The sequence below is a fragment of the Indicator indicator genome, chromosome 14 (genome assembly GCF_027791375.1).
Source record: "Indicator indicator isolate 239-I01 chromosome 14, UM_Iind_1.1, whole genome shotgun sequence".
Classification (NCBI taxonomy): Eukaryota; Metazoa; Chordata; class Aves; order Piciformes; family Indicatoridae; genus Indicator; species Indicator indicator.
In genome coordinates this window covers 15,927,310-15,942,326 of record NC_072023.1, presented here as the reverse complement: position 1 = coordinate 15,942,326, position 15,017 = coordinate 15,927,310, and positions in this window count along the sequence as shown.

Genomic DNA, 15,017 nt, shown 5'->3' with positions numbered 1-15,017 from the left:
GTCTTTCACATCAGGCTGGATGAGGCTTTGAACAACCTGGTCTAGTAGGAGTTGTCACTGCCCATGGAAGGGAATTTGGCACTAGATGATCTTTATTGTCCCTTTCAACTCAAGACATTCTATGTTCCTATTATTATCAGCATCGGTGACCTTAAAAGATAGACAAACAACAACAACCCAAAAGATATTCTCTAACACAGATGCAAAAGGCTAAATGTATTAAATGCTGCTCTAGATGGGCAGAAATAGAGTTAGTGACAGTGAGATAAAGGAAGGATAGTCTGGGCATCCAACGATTAATGTTAATGAGGACTTCCATTGCTGATTCAAGATATAATCCAACTACCAACACAGATACATGATTCATTCCCAAAAGGACTAAGATGATACTGCATGTCATATTCACTGCTATGGTCTGGAGTCCCTGGAATTGTGTTTGATGTTCCATTAATGATGTTGGAGGGTTTGCATTCTTTCTGAACTGATAGCATTTAAACAACATCCACGTAAGACCCAAAATAAAGAACTAGGGAACTGCAACGAACAAACACAATGTGTTAAGAGGACTAGTGAAGTCAAACATTAGATTCAAGAGAAGCAATTTATAAGCCCATCAGAGTGTCTCATTATCTTGCTCAGCCTCCTCACTGAAATGCCCCTATCCTTGGGAATAGTAGAGGAATGGACATTTGGCTGCTGACATGTTTTCCCTTTCAATAATCATGATGACAGATATTTCCTCATATATGGTTATGATTCCATGTCTGTCAGGAGTCTTTTCTCCCATCTTGCCTTATTTTTTTTTTCTCTAGGGCCAGCAGCAAATTCATGTTTGAATAATTGGCTTTGCTTGAGATCTGGATCCCTCACTGCTGCTCCTTGTTCCTTTACTGTACAAGGGCATCAGTCCTTCAGTTCAAGACTGAGCACAGAGAAATGGAAAGGAAAGTCAGCTTCCCTATTCTGAGACTCATCTGTATAGCTTCTGACATGCTCAGCTCATTATGCAAAAGCCCTCTGCTTCTTGTCAGCCCATTTATGACAGCTGCAGAGAGTGGTGCTAAAAGACTGATTTTTGTTATTCTCAGTGTGTCCCTTTATTAGGCTTTAAAGATAAAAGAAATAAAATCCACATTAGCCTGGCTTCTTTCCATACTCTGTAGGTCAATTCAGACAATCCACTATATGAAAGGTGTTTGATTTCAAGGTTGTTTTAGGAACTAATACAATTGCTAAAACAGGAATTAACAGTGATAACTTTTCAGTCTTCTTGTAGCGTCTTTACTTGGGATCTCATAACTGGTATACACCTTTCTGTTTTTAATTCCAGATTCTATTAATTATTTTGGGAAGAATATTTTAAATCCAACCTCCCAAACCTTCAAATTGTTAAGACTAATTTGCCTCATGGTAGTCATTCAGCATGATTTGGAATATATTCATGCACTCAGTACAGCAAAGGCATGCCTGGAAATGCTGTCTGAAGTGTCAGAAGAACCCATCTTATCAAGGTAAGTTACTTGACAGGCCTGCCTAAGCTTGCTAAATTGGGTCCTGCTTTGGACAAGGCTACCATTGGTAATTGGTTGTACAACAGACCTAGAGAGGCTAGCATTTATAATTAGCCAGTCAAATAATACCTCTCAACTCAGTCAATACAGACACCTTACCTAGCTCCAGGGCTCTTTGAAACAGTGCAACACAATAAATTGCAACTTGCAACTATGGGTTTTTCATTTCTAGCAGGAACTCATGTTGGTTAAGAGTTATCATACAGGTAAATATTAATTTAGATGACAAAAGGAAAAATTACTTAGGCATTAGCTGAAATGCATTACAGGTTTTGTAAGTAAGTACTTTGAAATCCTGTAATATTGAAATAAGCCTACTTGGAGAATTGCTGCATTACCTGAAAAATCTCTGGAAAAAAAAAAAAATCCATCCATTAAACTTTATCCTCTTTGTGGTTCTCTATTAACTATATTCACTTTGTGGAAGAAAATGTTAAATGCAAAATATATTCACTATTGGTATTCTAATCAAGTGAGAGATGTCCCTCATGGATGCTTAACTGGGGACTTAAAAATCTGCATTTAAATTGAGATTCTAAAACATATAACTCAAGAGATTATGAATACCTTTTTCAGACATATTGTCATGAAAAGCATGATGCTTTAACTTATTTGCCATAACTTGCTAGTTATCAGGAAACCAAACTGGAGATTTAGATAAAAGGAGAAATATGAGTTTTGGGAAAAATAACTCAAAATATGATTAGGGATTGATTTCTTGCCAGCTTGAATAAATGAAGAATTAAAAAGTTAAGTTTTAAGGCAGTAATTTAGATTTACCATGACTACTTAACCTCTGTTATCTTTTAACTGAACAGGAACAGATATAACCAATTTGAAAATTACTTTGCATTCATCTTTCCGGGCATTAATATGTAGGCAAAGGGCAAGAGAGTGTTGGATCTACCAGTTGAATAGAAATGTAACTCTCTGATATTCACCACAAACTGATGCTGTCTTCCACTGGTACAAATTGGCATCATTGGGCATGGAGTCAAATAACACAAGAAAAGGCTGTCACCTAATGGAAATATTTTCTTTTGCATTTTACTGAGTTGTCAGTGTGACTTATTTTGTGGCAGTTATGCCTTGAAATGAGAAAGTGACTATGTAATTGGATCTGCAAAGCAAATCACATTCCCCTAGTTCTTCCTAACATCAGAAAAACTTAGTAAAAGTAAAAACATAATTGATGAGAGAAGCCAGATTCTATTTTTCTGCAAGAGCTTGCACCAGTTAGGTGAAAAGAAGTGAAAAAAACAAACAAACAAACAAACAAAAAAAAGAAACAAACACAAAACTGTAGCATTAATCTGTGAAGAGTCTGATATTTTCTCTAGCTAATGGCTTGAGCTGTCTTTCATAAAGCCCTGGAATGACTTCACAATAACATGAGGGCTTCAGTAGTTTTGATTCTTTGCTGTATACTGGTATTTCCATTTGACAATACAAAAAATGTTTGTATATACAAATAAGAAAAGTTATTGGAAAGGAACAGTAGTTGTCATCTCTGCAATACATCTCTCTTTGAGGGCTCTATGCATTTGCAGAATTAGCAGCAGTAAATTTTGCCCTTTCTTTCTTAAGCTTCTGCAATAACTAGGTCCATCTGCAGCTCAGTCCTTCCTTGTTAAGCAGGAATAGGAAGCTTGATACCCAAAAACATGGGAAGTCCCTTTTTGCCCAAACTCCTTCCATAAGCCTTCTCACTCTTATTTGCACTGTTCAAATATACTGTTCATCCTAAAGCAAGAGAATAGTAGGAAATAAGAGGAAGAGTTGGGAAGTCTTAGGAGACCTTAGAGCCTTATGAAGTTTTAAAAGATTCCTGGAATTTCAGAGAACCTGGTAGTATGACCCGGAAGGACCAAGTTGTCTTATATCCTGCTAACTATAGGGATATATTACAGAAGTCTGGATAAACAAGTGAATAATTCAAAATGTTTTAAAGCTCATTCAGCTGGTTTGGTTCAAAATTTTAGAGCACTGAATTTGTAATTGGAACAACCAAACCTGAACCAAACCAACCAATCAAACCCCCCTCCCTCAAAACCAACACAACAAACAGAACTGAAAAAAGACATGGGTTTCCCTTGTAAGGATGTGCTTGCCTGAGCTATGGTGTTTATTTATATCAACTAATACAGCTGTGAGAGGGCAGTCACAAGAACAACCCCAAACTGTTTCCTTCTATATCTGTACTGCAAACTCTTCCTCTGTAGCTAGCACTGAACTGCCTTTGCATGTCCCAGGAGAGAGTGCTGATAGAAGACTTACATTTTTATTCATGACAGGTACAAGTGGTGAGTACACTGTAATCTGTGCTGGTTTTGATTTCAGACCACTTTGGCAATCTGTTATTACTAAAGCTTAGCAATTAGAATGTACTTTCAAAGTTGTCTGGGAAGATTTTCCAATAAGCCAACGTACAGATAAACTGAGGCTTGCACTGCAGCACAGAAAAGTGATGCTAAGTGCTTATAATAAGGACACTGAGTTGCTGTGCTGTCTCCAGAGAAGGGCAATGAAGCTGGTGAAGGATCTGCAACACAAGTCTAATGAAAGATGACTGAGGGAACTGGAATTCTTTTATCTGGAGAAGAGGAGGCTGAGAGTAGACCTCATTGCTTTCTACAACTACCTGAAGGGTAGTAGGTTGAAAAAGACCTTTAAGACCATCAAGTCCAAGTGTTGCTGCCATGTTCACCATTGAACAATGTCCCTAAGCACCACATCTACCCTTCTTTTAAACACCTCTGGGGATGGTGACTCACAGCCACTTTCCTGGGTAGCCTGTTCCAATGCTTGACAACCCTTTCATTTTAACATAACTAAAGAAAATTCCACAATTAGCCTCTTGCAGTCCTACAGCCACTGACGTATTATAGCTATCTGCAATGTTGTCATGCCAGCTTGGTAAGTCCCTTTGGAAAGTAGCATAACTGATAATTTGCTTGCCCAGCACTTAATCAAAATTATCTAGAGAATCTTTGCCCCATTTCATCTGCAAGAAAAGGGACTTTGAAATCTCTGACAACTAGTCTCCATAGATACTATGCCAACATGTTATTTTCCTGGGACTCCAGAAAGAGCATGCCAAACTGTGTACTGAACTGCAACCCCACACTAGATGAGGCTGGATGAGACTCTGGCCAGCCTCATCTAGTGTGGGGTGTCCCTGCCCATGGCAGGGAGGTTGGAACTAGATGATCCTTGTGGTCCCTTCCAACCCTGACTGATTCTTTGATTCTATAACAGCAGTGACTTCTCTGTGCCTCTTTTTTTTTTGTTGTTTCCCTGAAAAAACCTCAGATATTCTTCCCCTATTTTCCCCAAGAGTAGAAGAACAGCTCAAAAGAGAAGCTTTCCCAGTACTTATGGTTTGTCCACATGCTCTTCCATGATGTAGATCTGTGTGTGTTCATATGTATATTGCAGCCCCATGTTTCAGAGCCAGGAGAAAGAAAGGTGATAACGTGCTGAAGTGCATTTCATCTGAATATTACGTGTGTCAGGTCACCAGGCTACTATTGGCAGGGGACAGAAAGGTCATTGCTCCTGAGATCATCTGTAATATAATCACTGCTAAAGCACAGGGAAGAATTATGCTAATACTGCCTGTAGGCATTAGACAGCAAGCCAGGATTTTGGAACCCTCTAAATATGCTTTCAGCCATTTGAAGAACAAGGAAACCAAACAAATAAAAAAAAAAATTGAAGGTGAATTCCTGTGTTTGTGGGTCACAGCTCTACAGCTGTGGTTACTGAGTCCACTCATCCCTGTGACTGATTTTATCAACCTCAAATAATGATTTGGAAGTGAAGTTCAGCCGCCTCCTCTGATTAATTCCCTGCAGCAGCCACACTCCATTCAAATTACTGCATACAGGAGAAGAAGGAACATGTAATGATTTTATACCAAAAGTCAGAGGCTGGAAAATTGCTTTGGAAGGCGAAGAATGGCTTCTCAGAGGCTCTGTTTGCAGTAAACATCATTCCTGTTTCTTAATGTAGTGTCTTTGGAATCTAAAGAGGTTGAGAGTGTAAATCATGAACTGGATCAAATACATTTCCTGTGGTTTTGAATTGCTCATTTTTGCCCTAATCACTGATTAATATTTTAAAGCCAGAGTAAAGACATCTCCAGGCTCCTGGAGCAAGTGCAGCTTGGTAAAATTTCTCACTTTAAAGCCTGGACTTCTCAGATAAATGGTATTTGACTCAACTTCACCAGCAGAGATTTTGTTGCAGCACTTTAACTTATATGGTTCTGTTTTCGTCTTTTTTCCTTGCCTTTTTTTTTTCCAATAAGATGACTTGCAAATCCATCTATTCTCACAGGTTAAGCAGCTGTGGACTGCATCAGTGTTTGGATAGGAACCTCCCACAAGGGTCTGTATACAATTCAATATCCTTTCACCAATCAATTGATCAGTAGTCTTCTCCAGTGTGTATGACCTGGGAGTGCTAGTACATCAGTCCGTGGTCCTGTTCCTCTGTGGCCAGAGGATCCATGGTGTTTTCATAAGAACTACTTTATAAAAATTCTCAAAGACATAAATTCATGAATATTTTTTTCTACTTTCATCCTCAAAGTGTGCTACTTCTCTTAGCTTTCAAAGCCAGGCACTGTCTAATTTCATTTTTTTTTTTGTCTTTGAACATCTCTTCTTTCTCTCACCCTTTATTCCACATCATATAATCTATAATCAACTAGTTCTTGCAGTCTCTCACATTCTCTCAGATCTGTGCATCCCCCCCATCTTGGGACTCTCCTCCCAACCATGTCTACTTATTTAAATAAAGAAAATGAAAGCTGGATTTCTCAAAGAAAATGGTAAAGTTGGGAAAAAAATGGACAAAGAAGATAAAGGTTTTGTGAATGAGTATAAAGTGGCTATTTACTACTATGGACAAGGACAGGCAGAGGAGAAATGAGTAAACTATACACAGGGACTGGCCTCAGCAGAATAGTTTTACCATTTCCAGCTTAGATTCTTCTGTACAGAAAGTGCTGATGACTGATCATGTGAATATCCCTAACATCTTCCACTGGAATCTCTGTAGAAGATGCAGTTTATTACATAAGCAAGAACATCTTAAGAGAGGCTCTGAGACTGTGCATCTCTTCAGCTCCCATGTTAGCTAACCTTGCGTTATTTCTATTGAATAATATATTGTACTACATTTTAGGAAAGATTTTTCTGTTCAGTACAGAATTCTAATTCATGGGTAACTAGTGATTATCCTGTTTGCAGAATCCCTTTCCTTTCCCTGTCCTAAGACTATTTAGTGATATTGGTGTGCTGTATTGAATTATAGCTTTGTTCCAAAGGCTGCACTATGGAAGACTATCAAATTGTCTCTGTAACTCATGTGTAAGACATTTTGTGATGAGAGTAATTCTACCTATATAGTCTTATTGTTGGTATTTAAATGTGAAAACTGACTATCCACAAAGGCATTAACTCCTGTATGCTTTGTTGGTTTCCTTGCCTGTTTACCTGTGTATCTTTCACTCCTCCCAATAGTTTTTGAAGCTATTGGATTTTGGTTATGAGTTTGATGAAAGATATTAAATTCCCAGTAGCTGTGTGATTATGTATAGTGGGTTGAGGGGAAAGATACCAGCAGTAATAGTATTAGTGGTAGAAATGCAAGAATTCTACCCCTTACCAGTTCTAAGAGGGAGCAGCCTGCTGGACAGCCAGTGTGCACCCTTTGGCTTGCCAAGCTTTAGCACAAAGTGGATTAGTATGGGCTATGAAGGAAGGCTGAGCTTGAAAACATGGGAGCAGTATAAAGGGTGTGTGTTGTGAAAGATATGACAACATAAAATCACAGCTTTCTGTCCCATGCTTATGAGATGCTGTCCATCTGCATTTAGTGTTTGAATGCATTTCAGTTGGTGTTTAGTAAGGCTTATTGCTTTCTATATATAGATGTGTAGAAAAGGTGGTATTTTCAGCTCTAGTTAAAACAGGGATATAGTAAAATCAAGAGCCCACAGGAATACTGGTTCCTAGTCTTCTGACTTACTTGAAGAATCACTCCTGCTGTTGAAACTTTGAGGAACTCTACTCATGAAGACACCATTGTGGTAAAAGAAAAGCAAACAAGGAGAAGCTTAGAGCCGTGAAGCAGTGTGGAGAAAAGTAGCTGTACTCTTTTGCTCACCAGATTTAGAGAGCAGCATTGCATCTAACAGAAAAAGGTTCACTTTGTTATGTATGGCCCTTCTGCTATTCATGACCAATATAGATTTTATCATCCAAATGCAGTTCACGTAAAATGTGCTTTAATGTTTATATTTGACAAGCTTTGGCACATTATTTCACTATTGTTGATCCTTGCTTCTATATGCCTCAGCTCCATCTTGATATGTGTGGCTCATATTGGCAGGTAAATGAAATACTTGCTCTAGTCAAGTGTAAACAAATCCTCCCTTCCTGAATGTAAAAGCTGTAAAGAACCATGCAATGTAGTATATTATTAAAAATATATGGTTTAGATGAACATAGTAAAAACACTGAGCCATTCTGTCATCTAAAACTTGCCATATGTGGATGATGAGTGAGGGAACTATATATAGAATCAAGCTCACTGTGTACAGACTTGCTTAATTTTGTGGGGCTACAATGCATTAACATTTCCTGATGGCTTAAAAGAAGCAGCAAATTGCAGTCTCACTTTTCCTGTATGTGTCCTATTAACCAATGCCTTGGGAAAATTCAGCTTTTCCTTCTTATTGCAGGTGAAGAGGAAGAATAAAGAAATAAATCCCCTAATTTATCAAAGCCTGTGCCTAAAGCTCAGGCAGGAAATGCAGATTTTTAAGAGGGTTATCTGTGTTGCCTATAAATTCATAATTCTTTATTTCTGCTTTCACACACAAGATCTGGGCTGTACAGAATGAGAACTCTGAAGCAGAATTCAACAAGCATTACTCCCATAATACTGGAACTAAAAATTAGACTCAAATCTTTGGGGGACACAGAGGAAAAAATGTAGTTCTGACCTTTATATGGGTCAACACATTTCATACTGTGAATGCTAAGGAGTCATAACAAAGCCCTCATGAAGAAAGCAGGGAAAAACAGTGATCTACCAAATTTCTTCTTCTTCTACCAAATTTCAGACATTTCTTCCAATTTCCTCCTTATAAGCATTGTAGGGTCAGATGTTTTAAGAGCAGGCTGGGCTGCATTTCCAAAGAAACAGATCTGTAATTCCCTGCACTGAATTTTTGCTTTCAGTACCTGGTTTCAGGTTTCATAATAAAAAAGAGTTGAAACACCTCATTTTGACTCCCCTGTCCAGAGCTGAAACATCAGGTTCACTGTCTCAATTGGTAAATTTTCTCTGCCATGGATGACTGAGACTATGAGTTTCCAAAAATACTCTCAAGTGACTTTGCTGGGAGTCCTTTCCACATCGATCACCATACGGTCTGTATTCCAAGTGTTTAGAAATGCAAAGCATCTTGAAAATTCCTCTGTCAGCCTTGAGCTGGTTTACAGCCCTTTCTGTGTCCTGTCCCTTCTGTGATCCTTTATATTGGAGGCTGCACCCTTCTTGGGTGGCTAGTTTGAATTCTTACACTGATTGGGTGGATTTTTGGTAAGCAATGTGAGGCAGTCGTGCTGTGGGGTCACAAACGCAACCACAGTTTGGAGCTGGGAGATCACAGCGGCAAAAGAAAGCAAAGCTTTAAATAGCAGTGCAAAATATACACCTAGGGTTAAATGCTGCCATGATGAAAATGATCTGCAGACACAGACACCTGACTCCTTAGTATGAGTTAATTGCTTTGCTGTGCATTTAAAATAGAGGCTTTCATTATAAAAACTGAGCTATAAACCTAACCTAGCCCAGGAGCATGCATCTCAGCAATTTATTCAATCCTTTTAAAACATCAGTGCTCTTGCATGTATGAAGTAGAAGTTTCTTTCTTCCTGTTTTTTCTTTTCCCTGAGTCATCACATGCTGCAATCAGTGCACAGAAAACAACAGGGTTGGATGCATTATGGATCAGTCCCTATTCTAATACTTCTGGAACTGAAAGGTCTGTGTTTCACTTATGGTTGTATTGCACCTCTGAGCCATAGATGGGTAGGTGTCCTCTGATGTACAGGAGTCCCTCAGGACACCCTCTAAATGTTCCAGTCAGGTCACTTGGATCCAGCTCCAGAAACATTTCTTCTATATGGAAAGTCAGGGACGTTGGCATTGAGCCTGTTCTTAAATTACAAAATAGTTGTTCTGCTCAACAAAATTAGAGTTATGAGGAGAAGGAAAAACGTAGTGCCAAAACCAACAGTCTAGTTTTTAATTTTAGTAACTGGAATGGACTGGAGAAAATACAGGTTGGGAAGTTATGAAGTTTTCTTTTTCTTTTTCATCCAATGTTTGCTGTCCTAATTTCATACAGACACATCTTTCATGACATCTTTTTCATCAACAGCTGAAAAATGATGAACGATTTCAGTAAAATGATTTTTCCTTTTTTTCCAAATGTAGAAATAAAATGAAACTCAGAATTTTGGCATAGTGCTATGATGCTAGATATACAAATACTTGGGGGGCTGTTATTGACACTGGGGTCAAGGTTGGAGGGCACAGATTCAAAGACAAGTTGCAAAGCATTTATGAGTGCTTAAGAAACACCTGCACTTAAAACACTGTACCAGGTGTCTGGGCCCACTGGGAGTCATACAGAGACAGATGAGATCAAACACACTCATACTTTCAGAAAATTTGAGAAACATTATTCTAACACCTCATTGTTTTATTTTTTCCCTTTCATCTCTCAATTTCATTCTGTTTTCTTATCTTCACCATATTTCTGTGCCTTCCATTAAATCTATTATTTTCTATCTTCCTTTTATTCCCTTTTATTCTTTACTTATACCTCTCACTTATCAGCTCTGGCTTTATAATATTCAGTTGGCAAAGGTCACTTAAGCAATATGTTTATCCTATTCATCTGTGTAACTACTTTCTATAGGGAATAGTCTTGAATTACGTGAGTACCATGCTTGTCTTAGTTATAAAACAAAAGCACAGGCAAAATTGCATAGGACTTTATTTTTCTTTTAGTCTTTTTTCTCACAGCTACTAGAGTTCAGCTGCAGATTGTGCAGGGCAGGGTTCATTGGTGGCTGCAAATTCTTCACTCTCTGTGTTTATATCCTCCCTTCATCCCATTCTCCTCTCTTCTACCTTTGCTGCTACCCTGCCACTCTCTTTGAGAGTTCTGTTCATGGTTTTCTCCTGCAGTTCAAAACTGCCATTACCCAGTTTTTGCTCTCTTCACTCTGCTGCCTTCTACCTCCTATTTATAATATCAATCATTTCCCAGTTTCTCTGCATCCTTACTCTGCTCTTGCAAGCTACCTTGCTACTCTCTCTTGGGCATGATCTGAGCACTACGGAGGGAAGATTTCTGCTTTCTAATCAGTGTTCACCTGAGCATAGCCAGGCACAGGGGCTGAAGCCTGGGGACAGGACTCAAATTCTGGTGTCTTTCTGCAGTTTTGATGAAGAAAAAATGTAAAGTACAAGGAGCAAGAGCATGACCACAGTTCAGAATTGTCCTACAGAGGCTCTGCTACAGAGCTTCCTTCTCCCTTATAAAAGAAAAGAAGATAGTGAAGAGAAAATCTTGTTCTGTCCCTGCAGATCCAGGTAGGAGTATTTCACTGTAGACAGACTCTGAGCTCTGAACAAGTTTTGATTGTATCTGTGCACAGAGTTTTTCAAAACCCCTAGCCAAATGTGGGAGAAATTGCCTGGGAGCTGTAAGATGCTTATCATTGTTGTATGCAGGACAGAGTAAAGGAAGAAGAAGGGAAGCAGCCCTGCTGAATTTCAAGTGTCATCTTCAAAGGATCTCTCTATGAAATGGTTGTTAGGGCACATTTAAAATGGGCAAACCAAGGATATTTTTTCCTTCTTGTTCTCTGAAGTAGCCAGGCTATTTTTTTTCCCCTTCACTGTTTTAAAAAAATATTCACCAACTCTCCTTGCTTCCCTGGGGTTAGCTGAGATTTAGAAAAGGGAGCACATGGAGATGGTGGGGTGTCTGACTACCACAGCACCCCCAGGAGCTTTATAATGTAGAGTCTGGCCATCAGATTTATAAAATAGAGTCTGGCCAGTTAGTGCTGTTTTTCAATGCCTGTAGATGAAACACTATATGATTAAAAATACCTTCCTACCTGCAATGCCTGAAGGCAAGGTAACCAGTTTTGTCCAAAGAGGCAACAGGAAATTTCCTGAATGCTCTCCACTCATCAAAAAGACCACAGGAACATCACATAACAGGAACTCTGAGATCTTTGCAAAGCAAGATTGACCCTTAATGCACAAAGTCTGGAAACCCATCCTACTCTCATCCTGGTGACTAATTGTTATATGATCTGATAAATTTTCTCATTGCTGAATGATGACATTGCCTTCATGCAACCATGTTCAAAGTAAAAAGAGGAATGGGGGAAAGCACTCCATTGCTCTCCTATCCTGTGCACACACATTATTCACACATAATGCCATTTCTTGCTACTTGATGGAAGGAATATTTTCAGTCATAGGGACATATAGAAAGGTAAATATTCTCAAGGCAAAACACAAGATAAACTGACTTGTAGGTAGCTTCTATTCCAAAATTGACTATGTCCTTCCATTTGGCAATGCAGAATCTTCAGTACTAATCACATTCCTCTGATGCTGCTGGAAGAATATGAAGATTTAGGATGGGAATTATGGTGGGTTTTGCATTCATGTTATTCCCAGGAAAGCTGCCTTTGAAAATGGAGCTTTTAATGATCATAAAGACACTTGAGAGATGGTAAACATGCAAAAATATTATTTTAGCTCAGTAAATGTTCTTAGTCCATGGTTAGATCTGTTTGTGTTAGTAAATAAAGTGTTGTAGTGTCACGAGAACTTTTTTGTGATTTGAATTTGATTTAAATTTAACTTTCATTTGAACAACTGCAGTCAGAACCAGTTCTGCAAAGGTTTGCTATAAAAATCAACCAACCAACCAACCAAACCAAACCAAACCAAACCAAACCAAACCAAACCAAACCAAACCAAACCAAACCAAACCAAACCAACAACAACAAAAAAGCAAAAGCAAAACCAAACCAAGAAAACACAAACACCCACCCTAGTTTTCTACAGAAAATGTCAAGATTGTAGCATGACAGAAAGACAGTGTTCCAAAGCTATTGCAGCAAAGTGTTTACAAATGTCTTTGGGATGATGAGAAATGTATTGATTAGGTAAACTCAACAGGGTTTACTTTGATTTTGAATGCTCACTCTTTTTTGTTTTAACAAAGCAATTGTTAAATGCAGTTTTGAAATGTTTTCTTCTAGGTATTTTAATGTTTCATAAGCATCTATCTGTTTTTTAATAGCATTTCTAATTAGCTTTGTCAGAACTGCATTTTACTAAATATTTAATCAGCTCCTAATAAAATTAGTAAGAATTTTTTTTCCTCCCACTAGGCCTACATTAGCTTTAAGAAATAATTTAATTATGAGGCACTTTAAGAAATTATTTCAATATGAGGCATTTTAAGTAAAATGTGAGAGTTCTAATTACAACTTAATTTCTGCTACAGTTTCAGGAACATACATCTAGCATGGAGAATCATGTATAAGGATTTTTGTACTCTCAGTGTAAAGCTAGCTAGGAAAAACTGAGGTCAGCATTCTCATTTTGCTCTTCAAAGACTGACAGACTATTTACCAAGAAGTGAAGGATGACCAGAGCCTGAGTTACACTTTACAAAAACATGACTACTTTGATTAACAGCAGGAGCAACAGGCCTCCATGATCTCTTTGCATTCATCTTCTCTGATCATAGTAGGCTGGTAAGGTTTTTAAAAGGATTTACCTTAGGGTATTGAAGGAGACAGAAAGAAGAGTTTGAAAAATTGGGGTTTGGCTGTGGTAATTATCATAAATAGATGGAACCTGAGATTGAGAGGGAATGATCTTTGCAAATGTTAGTAAAACAGAAAGTAGCATGATTCTGATTTCTTCAGTTTTAGCAGCATTTCTCTCTTCATTTGTTTTATACTTTTCATGACTACCAGACCTGCTTGGAGCTAAGTCATTTCAATGAGTTTTTGAATTATTGTTTTCTACTGTTCTAATATCTCTACTCAGGTCACTAAATTGGAGCATCACATTCTCATAGATGTGAACAAAAGGGGGGGGGGGGGAAGAAAAGGAGAAATGAATAAGAAAGGGGAATTGCTTCTATTCACAAGCACAAGAAATATGACGGTATTGCTTAATTTCAGCTGTGAAAAACATCATACATATATTCAGAAGCTAATGAGAAAAATGAATCTTCAGAGGAGCATGGTATAATCCTGAACTGTATTTTTTACCAGAACTGGGTAGGGTGGGTTGGCTGGTTTGGGATACTAACATCAATACTTGTGGTAAATGGATGATGGAGAGCTGTGCTGTTCCCAGCAGGGAGCAGAGGGTGAGGTAGTGTGCCTCCTGGCACAGTTTGTTCAGGCAGCAGAGCAAAGCAACTGTGCCTTATTCTGCAGCCCGCAAGAGCTGCTGGTCAGCGGGTTGGTGAAGGTGGAGCTGGCTCTGTGTGTTCCCTGTTCTGTTTCTGCAGGAGGCATTCTCAGTGGAGCATTTTATTATATTCCCTAAACACTGTGCATTTCAAGGTTATACACCCTGGAACTGCATAAGGAGAGGACTTGCTAACTCCCTGAACGTGCACGTTCCCAAGCGCATCTGCATGAGGCACATAACACAAATCATGCCCAGGACACAAATGCTTGCTCATGCTGCAGCAAATATCTTGTTCCTTAACAGAAGGCACTGCCCTTAGCTTTCTGTCATGATCATCATGCAAAGCCTTTTAGGGTAAGGAAAAAGGCCCTACCTTGCAGCTCATTTTGCAAACAGTTTGTGCCCCATGTCTGAGACTGGCTTGGCTGCAGATAGAAGTAGATACGTTGCAATGTGTTTTTAAATTATGAAGACTGCTGAAAACTTTGTCTCCACTCTGAGTTTTTTTGGCCTGAATAGTGAAATTTTGTAAGACCCACACGTGATATGTTGTATGGTTGTAACAGTGTAATAAATAGTTAAACGCCTTTTTAGAAAATGGAAATACTGATGTAGTAGCTCCTCTACCATGAAGAGTAATTTTACTTGCAACCAGATGATTCTCTCGATATTCTATGAAGTCATATTTGTCTAATACAAATTAGCCATTTAAATTAACTGACTCTTGAAACTCTGAATTAATTCTGAAAACAAAATTTCCATGGAGAACAAGTCTCCTTTTCTAGTTTTGGTATAAAAATCTTTTGATTCAGTCCCAAAGAGCAAAATCATGCATGTGTCTGTGTCTGAAAAATAATGCTCACTGGAAATACCTCTAGAAACAGAGAA